Here is a 12,538-nt window from a genome sequence, read left to right on the forward strand (position 1 = left end):
TGCCATGAGTTTCAATGTCTGTGATCGAGTGAACTTTAGAACTTAAACTATGCGACACTAATTTCAAGTCCAAGCAGCTGCTGTAAGTCACTGTGTGGAGATAAGCCAGGTTGCCAGCGTTCAAAACTCTTAGTTCATGCCCGGCAGCGAGATCAACAAGACTCGTGCCTCGTTGATTTGTCCTGAGGCTTTCCCAGAGTGCATGGTGGGCGGTTAAGCCACCCGTGATTATACAATGGCCTGGAGTTTTTGTGAGTATGTCCTTTAGTCTCTGTCGATTAAGTCGACGTGATGGCGATATGTAGGGCTTATCAGTATGAATGAAACATCCTTCATTCCAACGCGGACTCACGCGTAATGATTATCGTTGTGAAGCTGCACTATTTGGTAAACACACGAGAGCTCCTTGCGGATATACACAACAATTTGACCACGTTCAATGCATGATGAAGAAACAAATGATTCGTAACCCGACAGTCGAATTGTCTTTCAAAAACGAGGTTCGGAAATTATGATATGGCGAATTCGTTCTCAAAAAGGAAATGCCGAAATTCTGTTATGCGTGAATGTAGACCTCTGGCGTTGCTTTGAAGTATGGAAGTGCACTTGACTTGTTCCCGGAACGGCCGCCGTGCTTGTGGATGGCAAGCCATCTTGTTACTGTAGACCTGCAAGTGCCGGTTCAATGGAATCTAGGACTTGCAGTGCGCATTTGGCAGATGGCGTTTGCATATTATTGAGGAGTGCTCAGATAGCACTCACCAGCGACCTCAGCATAGCAACGACCTGGACATCTTGCGCAGCTTTATTATGTCTCGTCGAAGTAGCGCTTCACTGTAGTCAAATCTGTCGCACGGCAAAGACGTGGGCCTGTGGTAATGCAGGTTAAGCAGCGTCAGATTCTTTTTTCTGAGTCTCGGTATCCTACTTACCATGAAGCTGTAGAGGGCTTGGCGGTGGTGTCGGCGGCGTAAAGGAATGCTCTGAAGGCAAAACAACACTTTTTTTCTTTCTTGGGAGCGCGCCGTCGACGGGAGCGGCGTCTTTTAACAGTCGTTATCGCTTCCTTCCGTGACGAGCCGTCCTCCACCATTTGTCTCAAATTCTTTTCTCCTTCTTGATTGTGGGCAGTTGTTTGATGAGGCATCATAATTTCCATGGCAGTTCCTACGTTTAAGTGTAGTCGCCTTGCAAGACTCTGCTGTTTGAGGTTCGGCGCAGCGTGGCCAGGCTGGTTTGTTGTCACACACGCCAATCACGTGGTTCATTCTGAGACACTTGTGGCATCAAAGGGGCCTCAGAACGTAGGCTCGAATGACATGACGAAGAAGCCCAACCGTCGCATGGGATGGAAGATAGCCGCCCTTGAAGATCACCTCGACAACGGGAGTTGCCTATTCGGCAAACTAGCAGTATGTCCGTAGCGTCAGTAGCTGGTTTGACCAGGACAAGAAGGTCAGCATTCAGTATAGAGACGTCGATATCCTATAATACGCCCGTTGCCGTGCCTCTGTGCTGCGGGAAGGACAACATAGAACGTTATTCCAATTGCGCTAATTTCTTCTCTGAAAGAAGATAGTGTTCGTGGATTTATTTGTTCAAAATGAGCGACAGGAAGGCTTTGTCTATTTTCAGTAGTAATGTTGTCAAGGGCTAAATATATGGGTAAATAATCGCTTACTGGGGTATCAAGGATGCCTGTATTGTACTGTTTGTGCTATTCGTAAAGAAGAAGTCTAGCATAGGTGAACGGGTATCGGTAATACGCGTTGGGATGGTGATTACGTTTCTTAAGAAACAGGAACCAAGAAAGCCTCAAAATCTCATCTCATTACATGTAGTGCTCAACATGTCTAAGTTAAGGTCTCCTCTAAGCACTAATGTGTCATTAAGCTCATTGACAACGAAAAATAGTTTCTAAATGTTGAAGAAATGAATGAACATTGCATCTGGTGGCCTGTACATTACTACAAACACATAGCTCGGATACTTTAAGGTTAACGCCTCGATGTCCTGTGCACACAGAGACAAATCTTCAACATATTCGTACATAAATCCAGCCTTTACTTGTATGCATACACCAGCGCCAATTCTTGATTTTCTATTTTGGTATACAACACTATATCCCTCAATACGAAACACGTCTATATCAGTACGGTACCAAGCTTCAGACATCATAATAACGGAGAATTAGAAATTGAACTCATCGAGAAATAAGAGAAAGTTTGCCTCTTTCGAACAAGCCGATTGCATATTAATATGAAGAAACGTCAGCAGCTGCATATGATGGTCGCTTATATACGAGTTCAATTCAGATGCCCTTTCATACATTGTCATTGTTCTCCACAAAAAATATATTAAGGCTGTCACTCGGCTAGACTACTTTAATTAGCCAGATCGGCATCAAAAGTTACATGTAAAAGGGGGGTCCTGTCTGCCTTCCTCATGAAAATTCTGCCCTGTGATGCCCACACATATTTCTATTCCCGTTCAGGTCTTGCTTGCCGTGATTTACTGAGCAGAACCTTCAATTCCATCCAGAGTTACTCGTTTATATATGCAAGCTTATTCTTGTCAAAACCAAGACGACTGCTTTCTAGTTTAGCCTTCTTTTTTGCGGACAGCAGCTAGTCTCACGCAGTTGTAGTGAGGAATCGGACAATTACATTAAATTTCTTTTTGTCTTTCGACAATGCACGGTGCGCGATGTCAATGGCTTGTCCTGTGACATCAGTTCCTAAGCATTTAGCGATGTTTGCGGCAGCTCTCTGCAAGTCCTCATTTTCGGTTTGCGGAAGACTTTGGGTTTCGATATTCATACTTCTATTGTATTACTTCAGTTCGATAATCTCCCGCCTAGCTTCCCTCAGGTCGCTCCGCAGTTCAACATTTTTACTGCGGTACTGCGTACTCTCAGTGGTTACCGCGTCTATTTCTTTGCGAAATGTATCTACGTCTGCCGTAAAGTGCTCAATGTTCTCATCCCCGAAGCTATTCTCATCACGAGCCCCTCCAAGTTCAGTAAATATTTTAGTGTTTGAAAAATCGACCTTATCAATTTCACCTTTCACTTCAGTTGAAAAAATTCACTTCAGTTCTTGGTACATATTGACACGTGTACTTATCTCTATCAGACGGCCACGTTACGCCGCCTAACAAATGTTATCGCACCGCGCGGGACGCGCCTGCATGTATCCAAATTTTCTGGAAAGTTATCGATGCTTCTATCCGCTGTCTGTTGTCGCCGAACCTTATGTTATCTGATTTCATCGCCTAACGCGAATGGTGTAGAACTTTGTGGAAGGCACGCGGGTCCCAACGATTAGTCTGGAACATTCGACGATTGATGTATAAAAGCCGACGCACTTAACCCATTGATCACATTTTCGACGATCGCCGACCGTGTTCGCCGCTATCGTTGTGCTATAAGTGTAGCCTCTCTTGTGGGCACAGGTTCGCCCAATAAATGTTAGTTTTGTCGTTCACAGTATTGCTACTGTGTTCTTCAACGTCACCACCACGTGACAATATGGAAGAAATAAGTAACGACTAAGCTTGCACATTGAACCGTCGTTCCAAAAAAATCTCAGGAGTGTTTTCGTATAATAGTACTTTCAATCCATGCAACCAAGTCAGTTCTTATATTTGGATGCAGCATTTCAACTAGAAATGTGCCTTCAAAATTTAATAAGCAATGTCCGAAGTTTTTATGCTGCTATATATTTATGTAACGTATTAAGCATCGCTATTTCCTCAACAGCTGGCTTAGAATACTAGGCATCAGTTTTTGAAAGCTAGTTTTCTCGATTGATGAAAGCTTTGACTCATCTTGTTAAATATAATCTGATTGAGCGTTTTGTTTACATTGGCTTCATTTTTTATGCAAAGTGCCAATAAGAGGAAAGCTAACTTGCAATAGTTTAAAACTGCTGGGCAACCGAGTACTGTAATTTTTGCTCCGGAAGAATTTCTGCTACAAAGCTGCAACCAAACATGCTGAATACTGGAGCGCGAGGCAACAACTGGGGAGGTATTCTGTAGGAGTCCACCTGGTGGACATGTCCATTTCGTGTGCTGCTGAAGTGCTGATTGGGTGTGGCACCTGGATGCTGCGGGCGCGGAGGCCACCCAGCCCAGCCAATCAGAGCTTCAACAGCATACGAAATAGAAATGTCTACTAGGTGGACTCTTATAGAACACTTCCCCTGGCTTCGCCGTGATCTAGCGCCAAGCGTGGCGCCACATTTTACGAACGTGAATGCGCTCATTGTGAAATGCGCCCGGACTGTCCACATCATTGACATCGCAACAAAAACGGCAACCATGCCACTTCGCGGACGGTCGCAGACAGCCATTCAAAGCAGTGCCTGGGTGGGGAGTCGTTCGGCGCGCGCGTCGAAGTATAGAGGGAATGGCCCATCGGCTGGCGCAGCGCAAGTGGCGCAACGTTACTGGCCGCAAGCGGTGCTCGGCTGCGCGCAAACGAGCCCTACGTCCACCCGTGATCGTCGATGGACAGTAGGTAGTTTTAGTTGGGCGTCCGCCACCACCCACGTATGCAGCGCAGGAGGTCATGCGTGTATAGCGAAGCACGCGCGCATGAAACGGCTATAGCTGGCCTGACGCAAAAGTTGAGAATGGGACTGCTGAATTGCACGCGCAGGAGCCGGTAGTGGGCTGCTCAGCGCCGCCATATGCTGCAGCTTCTGAAACTGTGTCGCCAATATCAGCCACCACCAAGTCAAACCACAAGCCGGAGTCGTATCTTGCGCAAGAGCCATATCGAAAATTGCGCTCTCGTGGACAAGCTAGAACGTCCCGCAAATCTCGCTGCGCCCGCAGCTTTTGAAAAGCTGCGGGTGCATGCAAGGTACCGTGCATGCTCCTGCGTACTGCACATGCGCACTGACGCCTCTGCGAGTTTGCTGCGTACGCAGAGCTGCTGCGCACACTCAACTAAAACTGCTTATTGTCTAGCATCATATAAGCGTTAGCGAGATCGACCAACCCTCCGTCTTTTCTATTTACGCAGCTGAGAATTACATTGTCATTGGCAATGTGCATTACCAAACCGAAAAAGCCGTTTAGCGCTACACTCGAACGCATTGTCAGTCTTCTTGTCATCTCAAGGCGTTATCACAGCCAGCTGCAGACTAGTCAGACGGGGGTGCCACCGGCTCACGTAACAGCTATTAGCTGGTCCCTTTTCATCTTGTTTTCGACGGTGGTCGCTGTGTTTTGCTCGAGCTCGTGTTCACCGCTATCTAACACGCGCTTCTCTCCAATCATATTGCCCACAATAGGGCAGTTCAAGTTTTGCTTTAAGGTGCGGCGCTGCTGAGAAGGAAGCTTTGGGATCGCTCGCCTTTGAGCAGGCGAATGCGGTGGGGTTCCAAGCTCTAGTCAGGTCTCCCATACGCTTTTCACAGGTAAGGGCGGTATTTGTCTTCTCCTTTCCTGGCTAAACAACTGGTCTTATTCAACTTTTCCAACATTCGCTGCTGTGAATTTCTCGGGAACTCGGCCGAGAAACACGCGCATTAATTGTCCTACTGCAGAGAAATATTATTGCTGGAAATGTCGCTCACGCACCGCATTGATGACGAAGTCAACATAGTCTCGCCACCGATGGACTGTTCATGTTACGTTAAGAACCTTGCATTCGCCATGTTTGAACGGGTTAGCGCTCTGCGCCAATAAGCCCTGCCAAAGTGCCTTTTGCCACAAATTTTATGCCACTATTGCTGTATCGTGAAAAGCAAGCGGCCACTCATTTTTGCGGTAATCGGGAGCGTTGTTCCGGAGTCGTAGCTGCCATTGCGAATTACAAAAGCGCACTGAATCTGAGTTAATGATATGGCGTTATTAACAAGGTGAGAGACCCTAATCGTTTTCAAGTACAGTGTTGGTTATTCATCCCTACGAAAAACCCGCCGTAGTGGGTCAGTGGCTATGGCATTGCACTGTCTGAGCACCCAGTCGCAGATTCGATACAGGCCACGGCGGCTGCATTCCGATGTGGGCGGAGTGCAAGAACGCTCACATACCTGCGCATTGGGGGCACTGAAAAAGAACCCCGTGTCGTTAAAATACCAGGTTCCTCAATGCGGCGTGTACCATAAGCAGATAAGCGGTTCTGGCATAGAAAATCCCAGCATTTCAATTGCTGTTGGTAACAAGAACCCCGCGTCTCCTGAGGAACGCAAGCTCGACAAGCATATTTATTTCGTAAATGAATGGTACCTGCGCATCTTATGAATGTAGGCTATGAAAGGCACTTTTATGTCTGTCAGATGCAGTGACCACATGACCACCACTCGGCGTACGCACGTTTAGAGGCTGTTAAAAATCTAGGTACGAAGATGACTGTTATCTTTCTTGAAGAAGTATTAGATGCGATGCAGCCGCGGGATCTTAATGTTCTCGGGTCATTTATGGGCTACTTCAAGTCCTTTAAATTGACCTGTGAGGTACCTACTAATAGCACTTTTAAGTTCCTTCGCACCGAACTAGTTTTTCTCCCAGAGCATACTTGCTGGTGTTGCAAACCTCGTACCAATGAGCCAGTTCTGTCGTATGCCTCCGCACGTTCAATATTAGTCAAGAGAGGGATTATTATATTTTTCTAACTGCACTCGAGAAATTAAGTCCTCATCAGATGGAAGCTAGTTTTCTTTGCCAATCCAAGCATTTGATACTAGCAGGGCATCTTTTGCATGCGCAGTGTTCAGTTGCGGAATCTCTCCTCAGAAAAGTGTGTGCGCCGAGTGGTTTTTATGGGGTCACTCCATCTGACAGACATAAAACGTGGCTGTCCTATTCTACATCCATAAGCTGTCTCACAGTATCAAGAAAATTACAGATAATTCTAAAGTTAAAGTTGTGTTCTCTGCAGCTCAGAAGCTTATAAAATTGTGCAATCAAATGAAATATCGCGGTGCATCGCACATCTGTAAAAAGAAAAAAATCCGTTCATCACCTGGTTTACGTGGTTTGTTGCATCCCTTTTTCATATAACAAAGAGTACGTAAGTCAAATGGGGAGTTGTATTAAAGACTGCCTAGAGAACACTCATACAATGCCAAAAAAAGCGTGCGTGATGGCTCCCTTGCAGTCATTGCAGTTTGTGTTGCTGTGAGCCGTTGTTTCCTCGGTGTACTGTTGTCAGCACAAGCGGTGATCGACCACCACGTGAAATAATTGAACCTTAAATGTTTTCGCGACTGGGCTCTAGGTGTGTCAGCGCACCATCAGTACACTCTTATGAGTTAGCGTTCCTAAGCGTGAGAATTGCGCATATGCAATGCGATGAGTCGCGGCTTTGAACACGGGTGGCCGAAAATAAAGCTTTCTGTGGGAAGTTAGCGCAAGTCTGTCGTCTTGCCTTTTCTTTCGTTGTCTATATCTGGGGTGCTATGCAGGATGCGCCGAGTTTCTCGTTCACCCGAGTTTTACCCGAGTTTGCTCGACGGCAGTCAGTGAACGGAGATAGCGTGAAACGCGCAAAGGCTGCAGGCAAAAAAATATGTAGACAAAAAGCCGCGTATGACAACATGAGCGCACCCTGCGCGGCACGCTGCTTCCACGTTTCAAGCGCAGACGGCTGCACAACGAAACTCGCCAGCGCCGCGTATTGTTATCAACGGATTATCGCAACTTAGCAATACCGTGACTGTCCCGCTGTCTGTCTGCAGACTTGCCGTGAGCCGCTTGCCACGCCTTTCCCGGGCGCGTCAAGGGCGTGCCTCATCTTTCGGCAACTATCTTTCTATCCTCCATCGAATGCGAACAGGGTACATGCGGCGCATTCTTGCAGCTACGCTTTCGCTCAAACGAATACGTTATAATACAACAAATAAAATAACGAACATTTTTATTTCTTTAAGTGTCTGTTTTTCGTTTTGAATGCTAGAAATTTCTGATGACAAACGGAGATCGAGCAAATTATTAAATTTTGCACTTCTTGCCGCGAGTGGCGACAGTGAGGCGAAAGCTTAGAAGCGGATACATTGAACCGGGTCGCACGCACGAGGCAGTTCATACGGTGAGAAGTCGCCTAGGGGCGCTACAGTGCTATTCTCAATAATGTCAGTGATCACCACTCTTTCTCTATTAGGGGAATAGAAACGCAGCGCCATGGTACGGCTGTTCATCGCAGGCGCCTTAAGACGCCCGCTTTACCAACTAAAAACGACACACTACTCATAAATACGGGAGCAACGGTTGTCGCTACAAAATGGTGGTCCGTAGTGCTCGTAGTGACGCAGTTTAGTGAAAATGTACCAGTTTATCTTTGTGCGCGAAGCCTCGGCGATGCATTGCGAAGAAGTGCGTGCTTCCCATCGACACAGTTCATCGCATGTCATCGCTTGCCCACTGAAAGTGCCTCTGAGCGCATGTACGCAGTATTTGAGTGTTTTGTGCGCACCAAGGTGCTTGCGGATTACTTATGCTGGAGCCAGCAGCGATCGCAGAAGGATATCGTAACGACACCGCAGGAATCGCATTTTGGCAGGTGAGGGCTCTTGTGTGCGGCTATGAAATGAGACTTCGAACTGAGGAAGGTGGTGGAACTGTTGAGTGCGCAGTGCTTGTGATGAAGGAATGCCATTGCCCTGGGTCTAGAAGAGCGAGCGATTCTCGGACGCTGATCGTGTTTACGACGTTGTGGCTCCGATACATCACCGATGACGGAGCAGCCATCTCAAACGACTGCTGCGATACGCACTCCTCAGCATCGTCGTCACCCTCGGCGCATCGACGCCTTGCAAGCAGCTACAGTGACGTGCCGATAATTATTTACTGTGCGCTACGTCGCCACAATGCAGGCAATGAAACCGTGCTGTGGGGCCATCTCAGCCCGAGAAGCCAGCGACAGTCAACGCTTTGTTTTTGATAGTAGTGCGCAGTACATCACCGATGACAGTGTGTTGTGCGTGTTTTATGTCGGTGGTGAATATTGTTGATGCCTCTCAGCTCGGCACCGCGTCGCTGTTGCCGAAAGATAAGTTGGGCGTGGCCCAACCTTGGTGGGTGCGCGCACTAGAGTTACATGCCTCGCGCAGGGCGTGACCTCTGGCTTTGATTGACAGGCGAACTCGTGTTAAACTCGTACATCGCGAAACCCCCTCCGAGTTCAACTCGGGAACATGGCGGCGGCAGCAGCAGCCTGTGTTATTGCAGCCAGCGGCAGCAAGCGTCAGTATGACCGTCTGGACCCGTTCGCGTACATGACCGCCGTGGAGTTTCAGCGTCATCTTGGCCTGTCGAAGACATCAGTGCGCTGGCTGTGTGACGAGCTAGGCGAAGACTCTCGTCTGTGGAAACAGCGTGGCGGGCTTCATTCGCTCACCGTTGAAGAGCAAGTCCTCTGCGCCCTCCGTTTCTACGGGACTGGGGAGTTTTCAGGGAAGCGTCGGCGCCGAGCGTTACATTGGACGTCATCAAACTATTGCGAGCCTCTTTGTCAGAGATGTCTGATGCGCTTATTGATGCGGCGGTGCGGAAGCGGTGGCTGGCTTTCCCGAAGACTGCGGCTGAGCGGGCATTTATAAAAAAAAACGCTTCTTCGCGGAGACATTGCGAACGTAGTCGGGTGTGTCGACGCAACGTACGTAGGAATTAAGGTGCCTTCAATGTCAGCGTTACTCTGATTAGCATTGTAGCAATGTCTAGACGCACCATATTGCCAAATTTGTCACTTCTCTGTAGCCGACCTAAATTTTGTGTTTCCGACGTCACACATGCGGCAGCCTATAATACTGACTTTTTCGCTGGTTGCTGACTTTTTACCGATTGTTCTACTTGTCTATCAAGGTGCCTTCCAAATGGCTCACTTTTTTGGGGAAAGAGGTTAATGAAGTATAAATAGATAGATGGATATCACAAATTGTGTGAAGTACCCTGTGAATGCTAATCTCATAAAGAACTTGCTTTTTTTTATGAGATTACTTAGTACTTAGTACAAGTTACTTAGTATGCATAATGCTGAATTTTGGTCATGCGTCATCTATCGGCCACACTATGAAACAGTAAGGCATTGCACAATTTGTTGCAGTGCGAGATGCGGATGTCGCGCCAAGCCGGTTGTGCCTATGCATTTATGGCAAAATGAAAATGCATTGAGAATCTTAGTGTGCTGGCTTGCATGAAGAAACTACTTCAGAGTGTTTGCTGTGTGCACTGTTGGTGCATGTGCCAGTGGTTCAGTGTATTTCTTTTGGGGGGGGGGGGGGGGCAGCGTTGTTCTGTATGGACAAATCTTATATTTTCGTCTCATATAGGGCTCTAATTCTTCAGCAGTAGAACAATGCAGATCCAATGCTCTGCAGAACTCGGTGTGCGTGAAGATGTCGTGAACCACCAAGGCAAAATTACATATCGGGAGAAATGTGGTGCAGATGCCAATGAAAAGTGGGTCTTTAACCCGCCATGATAAAAATAAAGATTGCAGATTGAATAGACCTTTTGTACAGCTTTAGAGCAATGATTACACAAACTGTGACATGCTCAAACGTGTAAAAGCTTGCCGCAATTCCAAAGTAGGATGAGTGATATGCAACATATTTTGGCATTGAACATGTCTTGTAAATGCTATTTTTATTGTAAGCCTCAAGCCTCGCTGTCACGCCTTTCCCTCCGGCACTCCCTTTACTGAAACGCAGCACTGTCTTTCTATTGGTGTCATGATGATGATGGCAACGGCAGCAGTAAGGCTGGTTAATGCTTGCCCCTTTAATTCCTGCGAGTTTAGTGGTACAGAATATGGCACGTACATACACCTGTGCTGCAAAATTTTATGCTTGCGGTGATTTGTTGGAGAGCTACTTCGTGTTGGGACATTTCAAAGATGTGTGCCATTGTGGCTTAATAACTAGATCATTGGTGAGGTTGAAGACTCGTTGTATCGGTATAGAAGCTTGTAGCTGAATTGCACCACAATTCGACGGGACACAAAGAAGAGAAATACACACAGCAGAACGCTCTGCTGGGTGTGTTATTCTTCTTTGTGTGCCGTCGAATTGTGCGGTCCAACTTCAAGTAGAGCATTGGGCCTCTTCGGTGCAGGACCGAGGAAGTGTAAGCTATTCGACACCATGCCAGTGCCTTGCCACACAATTATGGAAGTCTGAAGGTTTGCAAACAAAGCTTTGCTTTCAAACCCACCTGCTCATGTAATACAAGCACTGATTGAAAGAACCATCATACAAAAATAATGGTGAAATGAATCGCCTTTGAAAATTTGTATGTCGACACTAATGACATAATAGGTGCCACAGCAAACTCGACAGTTGTACTGGACAGAGCACTTTGTTTCCTATGTGAAGCACAAGCTTTCATTACATGCTGTGCAGATAACCAAGGTCAGTTTGTTTTAACGTGGTACACAGCATTCACTGTAATCTGTTTTTGATTCTAAAGTGCCAAACACCACCTCTTTTTCAAGGATGTCATGGGAATATTTGGTGAGAACTGTTTACAGCCCCTCATAATAGAAGTGTGGCCAGCCAGCTTTGCTTGGGTGCCTTTATAGATTTCTGTTCCTGATCATTGTGTGCTATCAAGTTGCTAAAGTCTATGCAACCAGTGCAAGGCATTACGTGATTCTATGGTCAGATATAACTTTAGGAGGCCGCAGAATCTGCACTTCAACGGCAGGTGAACACAAGCCTGCACCAATGGGCACACACTCTACACTGACGTCGTGCCGCTGGACGCACTAATACCCGCTCTTTAGAGAGGGACTATGTGGAGGCAATCGGCTGCTGCGCTTTGGTCATCTGGGCAGGGCCTCTCCTGTCTTGTGAAGTTGTATCCGACTAGAGGATGCCGCTTTTCATACAACACAAAAGGACAAAGTGTACAATTATTTGGCCTATGAAATGGATACATCACAAGTGAGCTATGCATGCGCTTAAGCTGTGTGAAAATTAGTACATGCAAATATATGACATTGTTAAAGAATATGTGGTATCGAACATGCATGTAATGGCACGTTTAAATCGGGGAGTGTTGCATTCATGTGCACAGTCTATAGGTGATAGCATTATTAAGGTCATGCCGTTTCCTGTCTTTTCATTGTGAAATACACACACCGTTCATCTTGTGGCTAATCAACACCCACTGTATTCTTGCACATAGAAAGAACAAACAGCACAATGACGTATATGCTGCATTAGTGTCTTTTTCATTTACACGGTCCAGGTTGTCTTATGTGTTTGCCCATTTTGAAGAGACATAAAGTGCATGTTACAAGTGTCCCAATATGCACAGCACAATGTTTACTGCAATAATTTTATTCATGCTCTTGAATAATAAACAAAATAATAAACTGAAAGCTCCTTTATAAGGTGTGTTCTGGGGGCTCGACTGGAAAGCAGTGAGTGCACTGATCCTACTGTTGCAGAGCAGCCCTCTGGACCTTGCCACACTCTCAAGAGCATGTGCCTGGCGCTCGCCTTCTGCCACCGGGCGGTTGAGTGCCTCCAGCAGCAGAATGTTTTGCTGCAAAAAAAGTTATTTGTTGGAATGAATCAAC

At 46.7% G+C, this 12,538-nt stretch overlaps 1 protein-coding gene across 1 annotated transcript in view; it reads left to right on the forward strand.

Moving 5' to 3' along the window:
- The first annotated feature begins 5,232 nt into the window (after nucleotides 1-5,232).
- Nucleotides 5,233-12,538, forward strand: part of LOC129386600 (uncharacterized) — a 75,536-nt gene continuing 68,230 nt past the window's right edge. Inside the window, exon 1 of the mRNA XM_055074680.2 lies at nucleotides 5,233-5,429. The gene's annotated coding sequence lies outside the window, so the exon portion shown is untranslated. The remainder of the gene's footprint in view (nucleotides 5,430-12,538) is intronic.

This window comes from Dermacentor andersoni, chromosome 4 (assembly GCF_023375885.2).
Source record: "Dermacentor andersoni chromosome 4, qqDerAnde1_hic_scaffold, whole genome shotgun sequence".
Taxonomy (NCBI): Eukaryota; Metazoa; Arthropoda; class Arachnida; order Ixodida; family Ixodidae; genus Dermacentor; species Dermacentor andersoni.